Genomic DNA, 22,801 nt, shown 5'->3' on the forward strand with positions numbered 1-22,801 from the left:
ATTCTGCTCATTGTTAGGTAAAAATATTCTGCTCATTTAAGGTAAAAATAAAGGTCCAAAAATCCCAAGTCTTCCCTGACAGGCTTCCTGGGGTTGTTTGCTGGCTATAAGACAATGTAAAGTAGAAAAAAACAGGCAACTGGGAGATGGGGTTTGGATTGAAATCCTCTGTGTCACTGAATAATTATGTGATCTCTTGACCATTTTTCTTAGTTTCTCTGGAACTCACTTCTTGTTTTCTAGGGTGAGATGGTTGACCTAGAATTTAGGGTTCTTAACTTGGGGTCCATGAAGATGGTTTAAAAGTTTTGATAGATGAACATTTTAGGAAGGATGTTGATAAAATGGAAAGTGTACTAGGGTGATAACCCAGGATGATAATCTGGTAATAATGAGGCAATTAAGATGATAAGGAACTTTGAAGGCATGATAAATGGGGGTCACTTGAAGGAAATGGGCATGAAAGAAGATGTGGAGAAACATGACAACTATCTTCAAATATCTGAAAGGTTGTCTATCATGTGGTAGGAAGATTAGACTGGTTCTGGTTGACCCCAGAGGGCAGAACCAGGACTCATAAGTAGAAACTGCAAAGAAGGAAATTTAGGCAAACTTGGTTTTGGAATAAGAGGACAAGACATTCAAAACCTGCCAGTGTCAAGTGGCTGAGCTGCCATGGGCAAGCTGCTTACTCTCTGTTGGTTCTCAGTTTCTTCATCTGTAAAATGAGAGGATTGGTACACTCTCTCCTCAAACCATTCTGGATTTATTTTCTTTATGTTCTGGATATATTACATGTATACATGTCGCTATACTCTACCTGGATACCATCCCTTGAGTAACTTAAAGAAGCCTCACTGAATGGGTGAGATTGTGATAAGACCTAAGCCCAAAATGGCCAGGGCCTCCCATTGCATCCTGGGCTATCTACAGCCATCCTGATGAATATCAGGCCACTGGACCCAGATGGCTCTGGAGGAGAAGAAGGTGAGGCTGGTGACCTTGCCCAGCCCTCCCTCACTCAACTCAAAGTCAACTGAAAATCATGTCACATCAAGTCATCTTGATGTCCTGGTCCTCTTCGAGAACAAAGGAGGAACACAACAACCACAACCTCCCCATAGAATATATTTCTTGAAGGCAAAGTCAGTTTCATTTTTTCTTTGTATCATTACGCAGCAGAGTAATTGACACATAGCAGGAATTTAATAAATGCTTATTGAGCAATTGATTCTCTCCGATCTCCTTTGCAGGATCACTATCCATGTTTCAGCCATTGTGGGGAGTCTCCCCCTAAGGTTCTGTCATGAGCCCTCTCTACTCTATTGGAACTCCAGAAAGAAATGAAGGTTGGCTATATAGACCTGGACCCATGCTTGGGAGCTTAGCTTATGTAGATGGTTCCAGGTCTGTACAGCCATCCCTGAACTCTTGAATCTGCGGTGGCTTGCTTGGACATCTCTCCATGGATGTCCCATGGGCATCTCAAATCTAATCCATCCAAAATGGAATCCATCTTTCCTGCCAAAGTCACCCCCCTTCCTAATATCATCCTTTCTCTCAAGGGCGCCTCTTCCAAGAAACCTTTCCTGATTGCCCCAGTTGTCAGGACGACCCCCAAGGCCATCTCCCCGTGTTGATCTAACATGCGCTCTGCATTCCCCTATCCTGTTGTGCCCCCTCAAGTGAATGCAATCTCCCATTGTTGCCTGGAGCACAGCAGGCTCTTAAAAAATGTTTACTGAATTAAGGGCCGCCTGGTGCAGAGCCTGCCGCATAATATGCACTTAATAAAAGCTGAATGATTATTTGATTGGAGGAGGGGCCTGGGTCTAGATTCAGCACCCTGGGCAGAGGTTGCACAGTCACCACAAACACCCAGCAGGCCTTTCGCAAAGAGCATAATGCAGCAGAGGAGCACAATGCAGGCCTAAGGTTTAAAGCCCCTGCAGCAGGGCGAGACCTCGAGCCAATGGGAAGGCAGGATCATCGTCACGTGACACGCCCGCACGGCTGGAGGCCTCCCGAAATTCTATTTTCTCCTTTTTTCAAAGGATTTTCTTTGGCCCCGCCTCCTTATGCGCCATCTCGCGAGAGCTGCCCTTCCCCTTCTCGCGAGAGTTAATTGAGCGACAGCTTTGGGGCGGGGTGGAAGGTGCGGTAGGCGGAGCCGAGCGCTAGAGCTGCTACGGCGGAAGCCGGTGCGAGGCTCGGGGGCGGGCCGCGGGGGCGGGGAGGGAGGGGGGAGGGAAGGAAAGTGGGCGGGTGGGGGCGCTCCGCGGGAGCCGTTGGTCGTCGTCGGGCCGGTGACATGTCTGGAAGCTGGGGAGGCTGCCGCGGCCCCGAGGTGAGCACCGCGCCGGCCCCTCTGCCTCAGGAATCGTGGGGCCGGGGCGGGGCGGGGCGGTGGAGGGCAGATGAGGGATGAGGGAGGGGGAGGGGCGGGGAGGATGGAGAGGGGATCTCGCCCCCTTCCCATCCCCCTCCCAGCCTCGAACTCGAGTCCAGCCCCCGTTCCCTCCGCGCCTCCGGGGCCAGTCCCGCAGTCTCTTAGGACGTCAGCGGCCGCAGCAGCCGCAGCCCCTTCCTGAGCGTCTCCTCGGGCTGTCTGCCGCAGGAGGGAGGGGGGTAAGAGCTGCAGACCGGCGGGGGCGGGCGCTGTTGTGGGGGGAGGGGGTGGGGGGGAGCTTGGACGCAGCCAGAGGGAGCCCCCTCCCCCATCTTCCCCGCCCCCTCTGCTCCCTTGCACACCCCACATCCACCCAGGGGGCCGAGCTCTGAGCCCGCGGGGTCCTGTCCGTTGGGGGTTCATGCTTTCCGGCACCCCCTCCTTCCCTTTACACCCCCGGGGACCCTGTCTGAGCCCTTGTGCAGGCTCCTCCTGCCCCAGCAGCCGCGCCGCCTCTGCGGATGCCGCCGCCGAGCCTGGGTACCTTTCTCTCCCCAGTGAGCATCCTTCTGTGGTTGCGCCCCGCGCTAAGGAGGGGGGGCTGGAAGGGGCCCTGCTGGCTGTCAGTGGGGCGCAGTGCGCGCACTTGAACCTGGTTTTTCCTGTCGAGCGTTCTGACTCATTGGTGCAAACGCCAGCTTCTCCAGTATTCCAGCCGTGCTTGCCGTGGAAGCTGGGTTATTATACCTACTGCGTAGAGCCGAACGGAACTCTTCTCTTTTCCTTTGTGCAGGGAAAGGAAGAGGTTTCTCCTTTAGGTGTTTAAGCTGATCTCCCACACCATGGGAGGCCAGGGTGGTACAGCGGAAAGAAAATGGGCTGTGGAGCCAGAGAACCTGGGTTCGGATTCGGCCTCTGACGTGTATCTGTGTGGCGTTGAGTAAATCACATAACGTCACCGGGTCTCAGCTTCTCTTCTATAGAATGAGTGGGATTTGACTAGGTGGCCCTTGGGGGATCGTTCTAGTTTGAAATTTATGGGTCAGATGTGATCCTTTAAACATTACTTGGTAAGGAGGGAGGCAGCATTACGTACTTGAATCTGCAGTCAGTGAGACCTGGGTTGGAAATCCCATACCAGACATTAGGACCATGGACGATTGATTCACTTCCTGAGCCCTGATTTACGGATTTGTGAAATGTACCTTCTTGGGATTATTGCTGATGTCAAATGAAACTATGGAAGATGATATGTAAAGGTCATTTGTTTTTATTGGTATTTTGTCCTCGAGCTCATTAAAATAATAAATAGCAGTAGTGGAAGGAAATCTTGCCTAGTGTTACCTCAGTATAACAGGGAGTACAAGCCCAGTGCTTAAAAACCCCAAATTCTTTTTTCAGCATTGCTATATGTTTAGTCTTGGGCAAATTGCTTAACAGTTTTACTCAGCTTCTTTAACTGTGCGATAGGGATAATACTTGGATCTACTTTGTTAAGATTATCGTGTTGATATTGATTTTGATGTGTTTTGAAAGTGCTCTATAAAAACACAAAAGTTACGTTGAAAATAAGATCTTTTTTTAAGATACAGTTTTACGCTAGATTTTAAAGGGGATCATCAGGTGAGTGTGCTAGAGTTATGTAGTTTAAGAGGGCAATTTGAAATTGAAATGAGAGGCCAGTTTATTTGTCAGTGATCTGTAATAATATCTGTTTCCCTTTGTAATAGGGCTGTTGTGAGGCTCAAATAAGATAATGTTTGTAAAGTACTTTCAAAGACTACATAATCATCAGGTCATCATTATTATTACTTTAATCCAATGGTTTTTAACCTTTTTTTGCGTTGAACTGGATGTTTAGTAGATACCTTTCATCAATCAGTGAATTTTATCAATTAATAAATACAATAGTGAACATTTATGGAGTACTTACTGTGTGCCAGGCAGTGTACTAAATGCTGTGGACACAAAAAGAGACAAAACATAGTTAACTCCCCTCAAATAGCTTCTACTTTAATGGGGAAGACAAATGTATACAAAGTAAACTATATACAGGATAAATAGGAACTAATAGAGGGAAGGCACCAGAATTAAAATAGGATGGGAAATAGATAAGACTTTTATTTGTGACTTAAAGGAAGCCAATAGGAAGTCGGTAGATGGACTGGAGGAAGCAAAGCATTCCAGATATGGAGGAGAGCCAGAGAAAATCTTCCCTGCACCCTATCATCCCATTCACCTAGGTTCTAAACAGGTGTCATCCTTAACTTTTCACTTTCTCTCATTTCCCCTTCCTCTCACCCAATCATTTGTCAACTTCTGTTCTTTCTACCTCTGCTTCTACCTTCATAACATCTCTTTTAACATTATAATATCCCCTTTCTTTATCTGGGACTATTGCAATAGCCTGATAATTAGTCTCTCTGCCTTAAGTCTCTCCTTACTTCAGTCCATCTTCCACTCTCAGCTGTCACATTGATCTTCCGTAAGCACGGGTGTGACTGTGTCATGTGTTTCTATTCAGTAAAGTCCAATGACTTTGTCTTACATACTCCATGATCAAATTATAAAATCCTCTGTTTACCTTTAAAGTTCCTGACTTCTCTCCTTATACTCTATGATCCAGTGACACTGGCCTCCTTTCTATTCCTCAGACATGACACACTCCAGAATTATTTTCAGTGGTTGTCCCCCATGCTTGGAACTCTCTTTCTCTCCTCACCTTTACCTTTTTCATTCCCTAGCTTTCTTTAAGTCTCAACTGAAATCCTGTCTTCTTTAAGAAGCCTTTCATGGTCCTTTTTAATTTTAGTGCCTTCTCTGAGATGATTACCAGTTTATCCTGTCATATATCTTGTTTGTACATAGTTGTTTTTGTGTCACCTCCATTAGATTGTGAGCTCCTTGAGATCATGGATTGTCTTTAGCCTTTCTTTGTATCCCCAGTATTGTGGTACCTGACACATAGTAGGCACTTAATAAATCCTTATTGACTTGTCATGGCAGTTTTTGGTGATTTGTTAAAGCATCTATGAACCCCCTGTTTTTTAACAAATAAAACAAATGCATAGGATAACAGAGGATGCCTGTTTTATGAAATTCATTTATCATATTATTCATTAAACCAAGTTTATGGATCCTAGATGAAGAACCTTTGCTTTAATCAGATAAAGCAGTTTCCTAGCTTATAATTTTGGGCAAGTTACTTAGCCTGGCAGGACTTCATTTTCTGAAATCTGTAAAATCCCTCCTGAGTCCTCATGTTTTCTCTTCCCTTTCCATTGTGCCCTTTGGAACCTCTTTTCTGTCTTAGACAAATTTTACTTTGTTTTTGACCTTGTTTGTTCACATGCCTTCCATTTTCTTGCATTCATGGGAATTTAGGTCCTCAAATTCCAGTAACCTGACCACTTCCTTCAAAACTGGGTATATATGTTATGTCTCTGACCCACCAGGCCAGGAGGAGTAGCCATGAACCTTGTTCCTTTCTCCCTCTTCTAGATCCTCCCTTTACTGACATTGATCTTCCTTAAAGATTCATTCTATTCATCTATATCATACTGCATAGTTTTTGGTTGTCCTCATCTATAAACCTCCAGTTTATTTCTTCCTCATTTTTTCAAGGCTTTAAGCCCCTGTTACAGTCTCCTTTTTAACTCAGCCCCTGTTCTCTTACTTGATGATTTGATTGTATATATGTGTGTGTATATATATATATATATATATATATATATATGATGTCCTTGCAAACAGCCTGTCTTCCCAGATCTTCAGCCTTGCCTGAATTGTACCTTTGCTGTATGTCAACCACAAGAATGGTCATACCTTTGATTTCATCATCACCTATAACTCTGCTTGATCCAGAACTGTAAAATCATTCTCTTTGCTCTCAACCTATCTTTCTGTCTTTCCCTTTATTTTACTTTACTCTTCCTAGATATATTCTTTGTCTTCACTGCCATCTCCATATATTCCATCCCTCCTTTTCTGGTCTACTTCTAACCTGGCTTTGTTTTCTTCCCTATGTAGTCTTGACCCTATAGTTAACTACTTTAGACTGTATATACTGTTCCCTATCCACAGTCTTACGCCCCCTTGAACTGTTGGTGCTCTTGAATGCCTTTCCTAGTCTCCCTTAATACTTATGCTATTTCCTCTGTGATTTTCTCCAATTTATCCTCTTTTTATTTTGTTTCTACATAGTTGTTTGCTTGCATGTTGTATTATCCCTTCAGATTGTGAACTGCTTAAGGGCAGGATCTGTTTTTGCCATTCTTTGTATCCTCAACCTATAGCTCTGCGCCTGACAGACAACAGGCACCTAATAAATGATTGTTGACTCTTGTTAGAGAAAGTCTTACAACCCTGCTGACTGTGCCAACTCCTATTGTATGGTAGTTACTCTTACCTGGTCCACTATAGCTGCAAGCTGATCTTTTTACTTTTCCCTAGTCAACTCTATAAATCTTTACATGTTGCCATTCCAAATCTTTTCTTCTTTTCCTCAAAACTACTAGACTATTCCCTTTTCTCACTCTTTTGGCAGAGAACCTTACCTTCTGCTTTAAGAAAATGAAGTACATCCATCATGAGTTCCATCTTTCCCCTTTTCTGTACCTCACTACCTTTTTCATCATCCCACTTTCTTTCTTCATTTGCTCCAGTACCTTCCTGTCCTTTGGTTTAGTTTTTTCTGGAAGATAATCCATTTATTCATCATCTCCCTTTTATTTATCTAAAATCTTTCTTTTCTACTGGCTACTTTCTTATCAGTCCCATCTCTGAAGAACATTCATTTGACCCTTAATCCCCTCAGTCTATAGTTCTTTCTCTTCTTTTTCATAGGCAAACTCAGAAAAAAAAATATAGTATGACTTCTGATTCCATCAATCAACTGAAACTAGAAAAGGATCACTTGTTTTTACTCTCTGGCCATTTTCTTTACAAGTGCTATACCCTAGAAGCAGAGATGACACCTTGGAAGACTTAACTGTTTCAGCTCTGGAACTCCAGCACTGGTTCCTCCTTCCCCATCCTGATTGGGGAGTGCCTTGTGTGACCCCTACATCTAGGCAGTCTTAACTGTCTTTCCCAAGTCACCCTGTATAGCTGTGTATGTATCCACCACCTTTCTTCTCTTTCTAATTCTAGACTACAATCAAATCAATTGTTACTAGTAAGGATGTGCTAGGCTGCTCTCTATGTTCTCTAGTAACCATCTTTTACCTTTCCAAAACAAAATACCTTTCCTTGGCTAGCATTTCCCTACCTTAGAGAAATCATTTCACTTTCCTGTATCTCACTTTCCTCATCTGTAAAATGAGGAATTTAGACTTGATAACCTGCTTCTAGGACTCCTTTTTCGCTTTATTATCTTGTGATCCTATCTGTTGTCTTCCCTTTTAGGATAAAATCTTCTTGAGGATAAGAACTGTCTCCTTTTTTGTATTTTTATCTCCATAGTTTAGCACAGTGCTTGGCACGTAATAAGCACTTAAAATGTTTTTTCATTCATTTACCAGTTCCCTGCTGGAGATCTCCATCCCAAACTCAATCTGTCCAAAATGAAATTTCTGGTCTTCTACAATCCTATTTGTACTCCAAACTTCCCTCTTTTTGTTGAGGATATCAGTCTTCTTCTAATAAGGATAATTGCTTCTTATCTGGATTATTTCAGTAACCTACCTTTCTAGAGTTATTTAACATTATATCCTTTTATCTTCTCTGTTCCATCCACTCCCTACTTGTTTTTAGAATTTTTTGTTGCATTTACTGCCTCCATGCCTTTGGAGAGGCACTTTCTGTTTCTGAGAATCCTTCACTTTCTTCAAAGCTTCAATTAGGTGTCACCTTCTTTGGGAAACTTTTCTTGTTGAACCTCTTATTGATAGTGCTTTCTCTCTTCTCTAATTCTCTTGAATTTGCTTATTTAATTATGAGAAATCCTAGTATTTGGAGCTGGAAGGACTTTCTAGGAGAATGAGAGTTTTGTTGTAAGGAAGGAGGAGTACTAGCAGGGTTGATATTTGGAAATGATAAAATTACAGGAGAGAGGGAAAGGAGGAAAAATGTGTTTTTGAGTCACCAGAGATATTAAGTGTCTGATGGGGACAAGTCTACAGAAAGCAAGACTTTACAAAGCAGATTAATCCAGCATTGTAGTATTTGTGTTTTTTACCAAACATAGCTGTTGAAACCTGTAACTTCCTATTTAATGCTTTGCTTGGTATTCATAACCAGAGGGATGTCAGTTAATCAATAAGTATGTACCAGGCACTGTGCTAAGTGTTGGGGCATTAAGGTGTGAAGATAGGAGATGAAGTGTTGTATGTAAAGAATAGCAAGAATAGCAAGTCAGTAGGAAACCACTAGAGTTGACTGAGTAGGAGAGTTACCTGGTCTTTGAGGAAAATTACTTCGACAGCAGTGTGTAGGCTAAATTGGAATGTGGAGAGACTTGAGGCAGGGAAACTACTTACAAAGCCTTCACAATGAACTGGTTGGTTGTCATCCTTCATTCTCAAAGAGGACCAAAGTGATAGTACTATATTGGGGTTAAGGTATAATGTGTCCAACTGTGGCTTATCAGACCAATATGAACTTGCAGGGCTCTACCACAAATTGAGCACAAATGGTCCACATTAACATTTGGAGTAGAAATGTCTCTAAATTTACACATCTCATGTTTCTTTTAAGCTACTGCAATTCTGCATCAGTCATAGAGCACAGCTCCTTCTTTGATGCAGGCATGCTGTTGGGTGGTCCTTTGCCAGAGTCTCCCATGTCACACAATTGATTCCAGAGTTTTTCAGAGAACTCTTCAGAATGTCCTTCTATTGATTCTTCTGACCTCTGAGTGAGCACTTGCCTTGTATGAATTCTCTATAAAACAATCTTTTAGGCAAGCATGTGTTTGGCATTTGAACAGTGTAGGCAGTCCATCAGAGTTACAGTTACACTCTTTGCAATAAAGTTTGAATGGTTGGCAGTTTGGATGGAGAAAGGACCTGTGTCTGATATCACATCTTTCCAGGTGATCTTTAGAATCTTCCTAAGACAATTCACATGGAAGTGATTCAGTTTCCTGGCAAGGCATTGGTAGACCATACATGTTTCACAGGCATACAGCAATAAAGTCAGCATAATAGCTCTATAGACCTGAAAGTGGTAGCTGTGTGAGTGAAAAGGAAGGATGTGTAGTTGTGAGAGATGTGGAGGAACAAATGGCAAGATAGAGCAACTGATTGGGTATGTCAGGGAAGTGAGAGTAGTTAAAGAAGTGCTGAGGTTAGGATAAGCACCTGGTAAACTGAAAGGGTGCTGGTACCTTTAGCAGTTGCTTAGAAAGATTATAGGGGACCCTTTGCTGGCACTGGGTATAGCTGGTGTTGATGGGCAAATCTGTTGTCCATATTTTCTTCTGGGTCCTGGTTCCAGGGTGGAGAGGAGTGCTGGTAGTTGGTTACAAAGGAGCAGGAGCCCTGGTCACAGTATAAAAACAGAGAGGTATTTTAGAACTTGTGGCTGCAGGGAACTAGGGGCTTGTTTTTTGGTAAAGATGAGAGCTTGACTAGAAAAGCTTCACCATACCTCTCCCAGGATCATGCCACCTTGGAAGCAACAAAAATATATATACCCTTTCAGAACTAGTTCTGAAAAGAGTGGCACAAAGAAGCTTAAATCTTGGTATGGTGCTTCCTCTCCTCTCCCTCCAACATCTGCTTTCACCCCCCTCACCCCAGTGACAGCCCAGCTTTAATATAAAGTTCATAGTCAAGAAATAGTCTGGAAAAATGCACAAACAACAAAAAAAGAACTTGATTTTTAGAAGTACTAAGGTGGCAGAGAATACCATAACATAAACTCAGAAGAGCACAACGTAAAAACAGGAAATATTCAATTAATAATCATAATTGTGAATGTTAATGGGGTTATCTCATCCATAAAATGGAAGCAGAAGAATGTATTAGAAACTAAAATCCAACAATATGTTGTTTGCAAGAGACACACTTGAAACAAAAAGGCACACACAAAATCTGATATGCCTTGACTGAAGTAAAAAAAACAGGGGCAGCAGTCATGATCTCAGACAAAGCAAAAGCAAAAATAGACCTAATTAAAAAGAAATAGTTAAGGAAACTATATTTTGTTAATTGATGGTGATAAAATATAAAAGTAATATAAAATATTTAACAGTTTTTCTGTTTAAGACCTCATTTCTCAAATACATAGGGAGCTAAGTCAGATTTGTAAAAATAAAATATTCCTAGTTCTAAATGATCAAAAGATATGAGCAGGCATCTTTCAGAAAAAAAATCAAATCTGTAATAATATGAAAAAATGTTCTAATCTCTATTGATTAGAGACAGGCAAATTAAAACAACTCTGAAGTGCCATCTCACACTTATTAGAAATGATAAATGCTGGAGATGATGAAAGAAAATAGGTATATTAATGAATTGTTAGTGGAGTGGTGAACTGGTCCAGCCAGCTGTTCTATACAATCTGAAACTAGTCCCAAATGGTTAGAAAGTCTTTTGATCCAGCAGTACCATGTCTATGTTAGTATTCCAAAGAGATCAAAGAAAAAGAAAAGACATCTATATGTACAAAAATATTTATAGCTACTTTGTAGTGGCAAAGGATTGGAAATTGAGGGGATGCTGATCAGTTTTGGAATGGTTGAACAAGTTCTAGCATATGATTGTGACGGAGTACTATTCTTGTATAAGAACTAATGAGGGGAGTGGTTTCAAGAAAACATGGGAAGACCTATATGAACTGATGCAAAATGAAGTGAGGAGAACCAGGAGATCATTTTGCACAGTAACAGCAATGTTGTAATGATGATCAACTGTGAAAGACTTGGCTACTCTGATCAATACAATGATCCAAAAAATTCCAAAGGACTCCTGATGAAAAAATGCTGTTCATCTCTAGAGAGAGAACTGATGAATTTTGAGTGCAAATTGAAGTATGATTTTCTCACTTTTCCTTATTTTTCTTGTTCTTTTTGGAAATATGACTAATATGAAAATATATTTTGCATGATTTCACAAGTATAATTGATATATTGTTTGCCTTCTCATTGGATGTTGGAGGTTGTGGGAGGGAGGCAGAGAATTTGCAACTCAATTTTAAAAGAAAAAATGTTAAAAATATTACATTAAAAAATGTTGAAGTCAAGGGGGAGGGTGAGGGGAAGTCATCTAGTCTAATCTCCTTTTAAAGCCAGAAGAATTTAGGGGTCAAAGGGATTGTGACTAAGCAGTAAGTGGCACAGCTTGGATTTGAAGTTGTCTTAATATTTTTCCTCAAAAGCAAAAACATAATTAATTAGTGTAGGAAAATTTGTGAAAAGTAGTCTTTTCCAGTTTATTTAGGAACATGCTTTCTCACGAATATCTGCATTACCAGTGGGAAAGGGGAGACATACAGGGAGCACACTTGGAAGGTTATACATATGACAGTAGATACCTAGCCAAGCGAATCAAACTCCTATGGCTGCATCCATACTAGAACTTTCCTCCATTTTTTTCTTTTTCTTGCTTGCCTTTAGAGCTGCTGATGTCTTCTGGTGAAGTTGTTTGGTGACCTGTTTTTTCTGCTGAGCTGGACCCCAGGTCCTCATACTCCAGACCTACCACTTTGCACTGCATCCCATTGCCTGGTTTGTGAAAGCCTTGCATGTTCCCTCTTCATGTTTTTATTAATGATAATCTTAATACCTGTGTAAATTATCTTCATAAAGATTTTACATAGATGAGAATATTTTTTTTCATTGATTCTGTATGACTAGCACTTTTGGAATACCATAGTCTCCAAAGAATTAAAAGTTATCACCCAAAAGGAAGAAGCTCATCTAAAGCATGAATAGGCTATAGCACAAAAGGATGTCATTGGAGAAGTATGACTGACTGGAAAAGGAGATGGTCTGAACATATAGGGAGAATAATGATAACTGATGGTCCATTGCCATCCTCTGTTGGTATCCATGAAAATTTAGTATCATTGGGTCATAGAGGAAATCCTTCATCCATTTGGGGCCCTTCTATGGAGAATTTATAGGTTGTCATGAACAAGAGTTGAACAGGTTGGAAAGGTATGAATTGTTTGAGAGCTACATAAGTGATGTCAAATTCAAATAGAGATAGAACTTTGCAGCTATGTATTGACTTAGACACAGATTGACATTATTAATTATATTTGTATATATACTTTATTAAAAATTTCAAATCACATTTTAATCTAGTTCTCCCACACTTGGGAGGTTATGAGTTTGACACCTCATTGAAGAAAATATTCATGATATATATAGGCATGAGTAGTCTATAAGCCTTTGACCATCTTCTTATTCCTGGACCAACTTCTAAAACAAGCAAAAACACATTTAGTTTAAACAATTTATATATATATGTGTATATATGTACAGTTATCTATATATAGTAATAAGTATAATTTATTACTGATTTCATATACTATTTGTTGTCATTGCTATTAAAAGTTCATATTCAGACTCTTGGGCCACAAATTAACCCCACTAAGGAAGATATTTTTATTGGAAAACCAAATGTGATTTCCCTCATTTCCACTTACAGGTGTGTTATCTGATGTATCAGGTGTGTTACCTGATGTAAATGTGAGGTTTTCTTATATTTTAGTTTACTTTTTTGAACATTGGAACTATGTCTTTAGGTTTGTAAGATCCCAAGACTTTGTTGGTATCCATTTTATGGTTGTGGCAAGAAAAGATTGGGTGTCACTTAACAAAAACAAGCAAACAACCTAACATTTATGTAGCACTTACTATATGCCAGGCACTATGTTAAGTGCATTACAATTATTATCTCATTTGATTCTTACAACAACCCTAAGAGATGTGGTATTATTATTCCCCACTTTACAGATGAAGAAACAATTAACTGACTTGCCCAGGATCACACAACTAGTAAGTGTCTGAGGCCAAATTTGAAATCAGGTCTTCCTGATTCCAAGCCCAGCAATCTTATTTACTGTGCCACACTAACTTATAATACTGTGGTTAAATCCCTTCTTTGCTTCAAGCAAGTGACTTACATACCAGCTCTTGACACATTGTTCAAAAAGTCTAGGAGAATGCTGTTCTGATAGTAGCAGAAGAAATATATTAAAGACTTAAGAACAGACAGATTGGATATATAGGAAACAGCAAGATACCCTGAGGAAGAAACAGGAGGGAGTCACGTACCAGGCAAGTTATACCCCCACCAGCTCCTTGACTGCTATCTCCCCTCAAATACTGATTGAGGATGGAGACAGTGCAGAAATCTGAACCCAGTAGCCTTAGGAATAATAATAAGAGTGCCCCTTAAACCCCCAGACAAGCTTAAAGCTCAGCCCCTGGAGCCATGATTGAGGGAAGAAATCCTTATAGAGAAAGGTTCTACTTTTACTACCACTGGCAGCAACTACTGATCAACTGCTACTAATAGACAGATAAGCAAGAGCCCTGAAAATGAGAGTACCTCTTAGACCACTGATCGTCCTTTCAGCCCAGCCCTCATAGTAATCATCTGGGATAGCAACCCCTGGGAGAAGGGGTCAGCCATTCATACCAATTACCAAGCAGTTCTATCTTACCCCTGCCTCCTTCCCCCCAGCCACCCACCCACGCACACCCCCACATCCCCTCCCCACAGACCCCCCCACCCCCCACCCCAGGTAAATCGGCCTACTGAAGCAGTAAGGCACCATGAGGGAGTTACAGTAGGCAGGATGTGCTAGACAAGTCAAAACTGCCAACCACCTTGACCAGCATCTCCCCTCTTACTGATGAACCCAGGAGCCTTAAGAATACCAGTGCTTCCTTTATCTTTCCCATTGTGTTTTTGCAGTGTTTTTGCACTCTTTTATTGGGTGGTTGCTCAATTTATAAGGGCTCCACATTTCCACCAAAAAAAAAAATTTGCTTTTCTTGCTGCTATCATCCTGTGGAGTTGCAGGCTGTAGATACAACTTGGCCACTGCTCTTGCAGGTGCTACAGTCACAGCTAACTGAAGATCTTGAGTGGGGACACTTTGCCACCGCATTCCCTCCCAGTCTCCCTTCTTCCTTCTCTCTTCCCTCCCAATTTCCCTTCTCCCTCTTTCCCCCCCTCTCTCTTTTCTTCCTTTCTTTCCTTCCATTTCCTTCCTTCCCTTCCCATCCTTTCTCCCTCTCCTCTTTCCCTCCTTCCCTCCTCCTTCTCTCCCAGTTTCCCTCCCTCCTTTCCTTTCCTCCTTTTTTCCCCTCTCCGTCCCTCCCCTCCCCCTTCCCTTCATTCCTTCCCTTGCTTTCCCTCTCTCCCTCTTTCCCTCCCTCTCTCTTTCCCTAGGTCTTTTCTTCCCTTTTCCCCTCCTTTCTTCCTTCCCTTCTTTTCTTCTTGTCTTCCTCCCTTTTTTCCTCCCTCCCCTCTCCCTCCTTTCTGGTCCCTAGTTTAATGTGTGATTTGACTAGAACAGGTAGAATTATCATTTGATGGAAGAGAACTTCCAGAGTCCAATTTCAGTGCCTCATCTTGGCTTAGAGTTTACTTGGGATCTCAAGGACTTTGTCAGTAAAAGGCAAACTCTGAAAGCATCTGCCATGCTGCAAGGGCTTCATATATGGTTCTGGCAACAAACTCTGTCAAGCTAAGTACAGAGGTTTATTGCCAGTAGACTGACTACTTGGCATTAAATTTTTCTTCTTTGTTGTTGTTGATTTCTTTATTTTTTTCTTTTTATTAGAAAATTAACATGTCAACATGAACATTTCCTTATTCAAAGTATGGAATTCTGTACTTTGTGTAGTTAATTTTTTGATTCTTCATTGTGTACAGCTTTTTTGGAGATATACCTTAACATGGTAGTTCTCCCACTGTCCTGCTTAACTATGTTCCCTTCTATACTTAATTTTGGTCTATTCTGTTTATTTTTTAAATGATGAATTGATACTTTTCACTTTTTTAGCATCATTATTATTACTCCCATTCCCCACTATGGCAATCTTCCTTTGTAATAATTAGTATAGTTACATACAAAAAAAAAGTTCATATTGGTTATGTTTGAAGATATAGTTCTTGTTCCGTACCTCTGGTCCATCATTTTTCTCAAGAAGTGGGAAGCATGAGTGAAGTTTTCTGGAATCATAAGTAGTTATTGTATTGATCATAGTTGTTAAATCTTTCATAGTTTCCCTTTACAGTGTTGTAATTGTAGAAATTGTTTTCTTAGTGGGGCTCACTTCACTCTGCATTAGTTGACTTCACTTTGAAGGTGAGAATGGAAGTACACAATTAAAAATATGAATCAGGAGTAAGGAATGAGAGAAACCAAAGACTTGTAGAATATACAGGAGCCTTTTGCCTATTCATCATAAATATTTTCTTCAAGAAAAGATTGAGACGGTGCTGATCAAGGTGGAGCACCAAATACTAACAGAAAAGATGAAATAGATCATATTTTAACTGCCAAGGAATGACTTATTTCAAATGTGGGAGTCATTCCTGAGTGAGAAGTCTTTATATAGACCATTCTGATCTATTTAAGCAAATTGATTGTGAATAAAGGGCTCTGAGTAAATGGAAGCATACCAATTATAATTTTATATAGAAATTTAGTTGACATGAATATGCTATAATTAGTTGACAAAGCATATAGTATGTGTTCAGCTCTGTGCCAAGTGCTAGGGATATAAAGAAAAGGAAAAAAAGGGCCTGCCATTTAGTGGATGTGGCCCTGAAAAGTGCTTTAATGAACACTCACCTTAATTGTTAAGCAGAGAAGGATGACAGTTAAGGGCAAAACAGATTTGGGATATAAGTTTATTTGCAAAATGTTACAGACATGAGTGATGGAAGATTATGAACAATATTGCTTCAACGTTGGAAAGGGCTGTGGAATGACAAGAACACTAATATACTGCTTTGAAATGGTCCAACTGTTCTTAAAAACAATTTGGATTGTGTGGAAAAATGATCCCATTTTGACCCTAAGGAAACCAAAGACAGAACAAAAAGTCCCACATATACCAAAATGTTTATATCATCTGGAAACTAAGTGAGGGCCCATCATTTAGGGAATGACTGAAAAAAATTGTTGTATGGTAATGGACATAATAAAAGAATTCTATCGTGCTGTGAGAAATGACAGAAATGAGAAATTCAGAGAACTAGGGAAGGATTTTGTCTGAATTTATAAAGTAAGCAGAATCCAGTGATCACAATAATGTAAACAACCACACTGAAAAAATAAGCTGAACTCTAATTATAATCACTAGTCTTAGTCTTAGAGAATAGATGATGAATCTATCAACAAACTGCTTTTGTATCTTGATGTTAATCTGGTGCTTTCACAGTACTTCCATTAGTTCAGTTTTTCAAGAACTCTATGATGCCTCTATTCTAGGATGAAGAAAAGGAAGAGAACCTTGGTGGAAACAATAACAGGATAGGGAAAGTGGTCTAAGTGTGGAGTAAACTTTTCATAAAAACTATAATTTAGAATCCTAACAAAACTACATAATCCATCTCCCACATGAAAACAAAAAGAAATAAAAAAAAATCTGCAAGAACACAATTACAATGTATATTCAATACATTCTTTCCTAGAATAAAAAATAATGCCCAACAAAATAAGTTATTGGAAGTCAGAAATACCCAATGTACTCATTTCTGATGGAACTGTGAAGCAGTTCAACTGTTATGGAAAACAATTTGGAATCATGAGAAAATTATCTCATATATTTTTATGCTCCTTACACACACCTTAGGAGTATAATATATATTTGTTTAATTAAAAGTCAGTTTGTCCAAATTGTGTATTTCCATTTCTGTTGTTGCCTACAGGAAACCTTAAAACCAGCCTTTAAATTTAAACACTCACATGAAGCTACATAGAATCTGCAGAAAACATAAAAAGGTACTCATTTTCAGCTATCTTAAATACCAGAGTCAATATTTGGCATGTCACAAGCAATACCTGTTTCTCTAAAGTATTGCTCACCATTGCCTTTAAATGGCTATAAATCTAACCTTTTCCTACTGGGATTACTTGGGATCTTTGGCCCTTTTGCCTCATCTCCAGCCATCAAATAAAAGTAAAACTTCAACCTTAGTTCATTTGCAAAATCTGTTACTACCACTCCTATGCCAGAGGAGTTGAATGACTTTGAAAGAAGATAAATTGGCCACCTGCCTTCTCCAACTGCAAACTCATGTTTCAGTTGAAAAGGAATCAAGATAAAGGAAGAACAAAGAATAGAGAGCAAGATCCAGTGTTACACTAGACAAAGAATACTGCTGTGTTTCTCAGTCTTAATATCCATTACTCAAAAACTCATAAAGGATTTTGAATTTGTCAATATAGGTATTCCCTTCAGTGAAGAAGATCACTACTTATACATTCCTGGCTATCTTATATAACTCTTACATATATCCTCCCATAAGCTCATCAAAGGGAATCCACCCAAAATGCTCAGGAGCTTTCTTCCCATTCTGGACATGGTTAAGATACTTAATAATGGAACACACAAGCTGCATCCATGTGTGGTCCCATCCGGTTCTAGGGCTATGATCATATTAAATTATACAAATGACAGTTGTGTGAACACAAAGAACACATTTGTCCTAACAGATGGTAAAAGATAAAATGAAAATAAGAAAGCCAAACTAAATTTTAATTTCTGTTCAGTGCTATCCTGCAAGATTGGTTGCTGTTTTCTCCAAGTTTTTTTAATTGCTTTTTTGAAATACTGTTGTTTCTACACACATTATTGACCACTGTAGACAATGTAACCTTGTCTCATCTCTGCAGTTTCCATAATTATAAACAGTAATCATAGCTGCTATAATTTTATCACCATCGAAGGAACTATTGGTTTCAGTTTTGCTTTTCAATTTGAATTTGGCATCACCTCATCTGATAGCTGTTACATCTATTCCTTTTTTCTTTTGTTGTTGTCATATTACTTTGGGCTCCTCAGTTTGATTTCACACTTCCTAGAACCAATTTTATGGTATCTGGTTCCCAACAGTTTTTTTTTTCTAATTTCTTCGTCTAGGCATGCAATTTTTTAAAAATCCCTTTATTGTTTTGGTTTTATATTCAATATTCCCAACCTCTTTAAACCTTATAAATTATTCTTGATTGGTTCTTTAGCTATGTTTAGACATAGATTACCTACAGATTTTTTTTTTGTTGTTGTGAGAGCGCTTTTCCTTTTACAAGTTTATAAGTTTGTGTCTTTTGGGGTCTATCAGCATGAAATTTTTTTATTTAATTTCTAGGACCCCATCAGTACTGTGAAGTATCTTTGAAAAGCAGAAATCTAGATCTCTAAGATCTTTGAATTATTGAATCTGTTTTAACTGTTAATCTACAATCTCTCCAGAATGAAATTGCTTTTCAGGCAGATTTTATATCCCTCCTCATCTCTCCAATAATCATTTTATCATTATATTGCTGGGTTTTGTTTGAATTGATTTTGGGCTCTGTGGCAGACTCCTTGGAGATGGTATATTCTTTCATATCTTTCATGGTGGTGTGATTGTTGATGTAAAAATGGAGTCTAAGTGGTATTGACAGTAACCCATTGTATCAGATATTCGACTTTTATCAGAACTGCTTCATGCAAAGATTTTTTGCACTTTACAGTTTGTCTCATTATTCTAGCTGCATTGGTTTTCCTTCATAAATTATCATGTATGTATTTACATGTTGTATTTCCCCTGTAGAAACTAAGGTAGAAATGATTTCATTTTTATTTTGTATCCTCAGTGCCCAGCATAGTTTTTTAATTGCAGTGTTCTAGGTGACCTGTTTATTGGCCATTATGGCCCGAGGTCATAGAGGCACCTCATAATTTAAGGTTCCATGATATTTAAATTTATGCCTGTTGAAGTAAGTGAGCTAGCTGCTTTGTAGAATTTGGTCCATTTGTTACTTATTGTTTATTGAAACTGCAAGTATAATCTCTACTTTGGGAGATTCCTTTCTTATGCGAAAGAACTTTTGTGTTAATTGTAATAGCAGTTTATTGTAATCTTTTTCACTACATGTTAAGAGTTGATTTTCTTTAATATAAATAACTTATAGTTTCATAATTTGCATGCTAAAAGTGAAACAATTTTTTTTATCTTTTTGTATTTTATTTTATTGCAAGAGACCAAGAACACAGTAACTTTTCCAGAGGCATTCTCTGGATTATTACCAGCATCCATACTGTGCAAGCTGCATATCAGGAGATTATAGTCACCTACAAAGGTAACCAAATGTGTATTTTCCTTAGGCTTGTTATGATATAAATGGTCCAGTGTAGAGCTCTGGTCAAATAACAGCCTGTGCAGGAGGCCACAGAAGGTGTTGAATGTATTTCAGGACCAGGTTGCCCCAGAGAGCCGTCATGAATTCAGAAGGCCATTCATAAAATTGAATGTACTCTGGCTATTCAACATACAAGGCCAGATTGTGAAGCAAGATGTTACTGATAAACTATATAAGAAGCCATGTAACTGACAGCAACAGTTCAACCTCAAATTACATTGCTGTTGAATTTGTCCTGCAGTTCTCACATAGATGTTGGTGCTTTTAGTGGTGTATTGATGACTATGTTAGAGTTAGCAAGCATCTCTGTAGCAGTGGAGTAGAATTTCTGCTCTACCTTTTTTTTTCTCTGTCCAGTCTCTTTTACAGTTGAGGACTCTTATTAGCATTTACAGCCCTTTGCTCACTAGCTGGCCAAGATCTACCTACCTGATTTGTCAATAAATCCTGCTGTAGTATATGGGAGTTATGTGTTGGTTTTTGCTTTTGCCATTTCCTAACTAGTTGGCAATATTTTCCACATAACTCTCCACTCAGAGAAAATTTGCTTCTGAATGTTGAGATGTGGGCAGGGGAGACTAATCATCTCCTTAATCCTGGGGATTAGACCCTCAAACCTCAGACACATAGTAGGCATTTAATGAATACATACTTATTGGATTGGATTCATGCAAAAGCTTTAAAATTTTATGTAATAATTTTTAAATTTACTCTTTATGATATCTGGGAAACATGCCATCTTACTCTTTAAAAAAAAAAATCATGTTTTTTGAGTATTTACCTCCCTTGCACCATCCTCTTCCTTCTTGTTTACTTCCCTCACGTTTCCATCTGCATACTACTGCCTGAATCCTTGGGACAATTTTAACTTATTCCTCAACGATCAACATATTCCTGCCACATCATATCCTAGTGATTCTTTTGTCATTATTCAGACCCTGGTTTCAGTCCCCTCTCTACCTACTCTTTTGTTCTCTTGGGATTTTAAAGATATTCACACTTTCCACTGGGCTCTCTGGAATGCCTGCTCCATAATTAACAAGCTAACCTTTTTCTTTCTCATTCCTTACAGTTTTTTGTACTCACTAGGATCTGGCTCCCTCTTGATGACATAGCTTCCCATACTTCTCTTTCCAGTACTAGTAACACTTTTACTAATCTCCCCAGCCCCCACAATTCACTGATCATGGTGGAGGAGTTGGAATACTCTTTGCTACCTACTGGACTGAGCCTGTAGTTTGCCTTCTGTTTTTAATGCTCCTGCCGTGTTTTCTTATATAACATTTTCTGTAAGACATAATTCAAGATTATTTTGTTCATTGTGTTTTTCAGGAAAGCTATATGATTCTTAAATTATCTCAGCCTTCCTATTTTCACTGTCACTTTGTGATGGTGTTTTCTTCCAATGCTATTTTTTATTTTGTAAAATTAATTTTATTTCTATGCTTTTTGTGTTCTCAATCTTGCATCCTCTCTTTTAGATTCTCTTTCCTTTTAGAGATATTCTTTGTCATGTGTTCTAAATTGTGTCTTTTTTTTTAACTGATTTCTTCATGGATAGTTTTGATTTTTACCCTAAATTTTCCCTAATTTCCATTCTTATTTCTTCTTTTAAATATGTTGTTTCTCTTAGGAGCTTTTTAAGGATTTCTTGATGCATTTTATTATTTCTGAGGGTTCCATAGAATTTTATGCCTTTCCTTTTTCCTTTGGGATTTTGAAATTGTTTTCCTTTGCTTTATAATATCTGTTTATTGTGTGCTTTTCTATATTGCTTCATTTTTTCCCCCTCATCTCCTTAGTTTGTCTTTTAGGGGCCTGGGTTCATATCTAGGCTTTCTGTCTTGGCATTCTTGCCTTCCGCCTTTTCTCTATATAGTGTTAGATCAGGTCATCTCACTGTTTGTCCCATTTCCTAGGGGAAAGGCATGGGGAGAGGAATAAGCATTTATATAGTGCCTACTCTATGCCAGGCACTGCATTAAACACTTTACCAAATACTGTCTCATTTGATCCTCATAGTGACCCTGGGAAGTAGGTGCTTTTATTATCTCCATTTTTCAGTTGAAGAAACTGAAGCAGAAGTTAAGTGACTTACCCAGTATCACCCAGCAGATAAGTGTTTGAAGCTGGATTTGAACTTGGGTATCCCTGACTTCACCTCCAGCATTCTAATAACTGTATGACCTAGCTGCTTTGTTTTTTTCCTGTCCATATACCAGGACTGCTCATTTTCAATTACCTACTTATGATAGGACCACTGTTTTCTTGACTCAGGGTCCTTGAGGAAGGGGGAGTTCCAGGTGGAGCACCTGGATACTCAAAGGACATGATTTTTCTTTTTTTTTTTTTTTTTTTAACAGAAAGTAAGACAGCATATTTCTCAGGTATCATTTCCCTAACATCTTCACCCCTTCCGTACAAGCTAATCGGCCCCAGCTTCCCTGATGCAACTTTTTGACATTAGGGCATAAAAAACCCAGCCTAGGATATAGTCTGTGCCTTCCAGATTTGGTGGTTGCCTAAGACCATGTGACTTGCTATACTTTGATTATATACTGACTAGACACATTTCCAGATTGAGATGAAGTAGGGAATGTTCACAGAAACCAAGAACCACTTTATCCTTGTTGTGTATCCTTGCTGTATTTGAACTAAGTGAACCTCTTTTGTTCTGTGACTTACAAATATTTCATTTCATACCAACATTGAACTTGAACTAAGAGTGCACTGGGGTTAGTTAGAGCCCTGCCTGCAGCACTATTCTTGTTAAAGATATGGGGTGTACGATTGGGTCCAAATGGATTCTAGGTGCATGGAACCTCACTGAGGACATTATTGCAGCTGTCAACTATGTCTTCCTCTTCCTTTAAAAAAAAATGCCTTCTCCCCTAGATGTTTTTGAATTGCTGAGTTTCTCTTACCCCAGTTGCTTACTTTCTTGGTCATGAGACAGGGCAAGCTCAAATCTCTCCCCAGTAAAAAGGTGGAGAAGAGTGCCTTCATCGTTACTCAGAAGGTACAGAAACCACCTGTGTCTAAAGCTTGAAAAAACAGGCCCTCTGCTTGTGCGTAGTGTATAGGGGATTA

General features: G+C 39.4%; 1 protein-coding gene across 3 annotated transcripts in view; it reads left to right on the forward strand.

Annotated features, from left to right (window-relative positions):
* Positions 1-2,259: 2,259 nt before the first annotated feature.
* AKAP11 (A-kinase anchoring protein 11) overlaps positions 2,260-22,801 on the forward strand; it is a 79,851-nt gene continuing 59,309 nt past the window's right edge. The window contains exons 1-3 of one of the 3 annotated variants that reach the window (XM_072617123.1): positions 2,260-2,347; positions 11,949-12,059; positions 19,553-19,651. The gene's annotated coding sequence lies outside the window, so the exon portion shown is untranslated. Of the gene's footprint in view, positions 2,348-11,948; positions 12,060-17,235; positions 17,309-19,550; positions 19,652-22,801 lie in introns of those variants that run through there. The other 2 variants (XM_072617122.1, XM_072617124.1) reach the window with 2 other exon arrangements.

The sequence above is a fragment of the Notamacropus eugenii genome, chromosome 6, assembly GCF_028372415.1.
Source record: "Notamacropus eugenii isolate mMacEug1 chromosome 6, mMacEug1.pri_v2, whole genome shotgun sequence".
Taxonomy (NCBI): Eukaryota; Metazoa; Chordata; class Mammalia; order Diprotodontia; family Macropodidae; genus Notamacropus; species Notamacropus eugenii.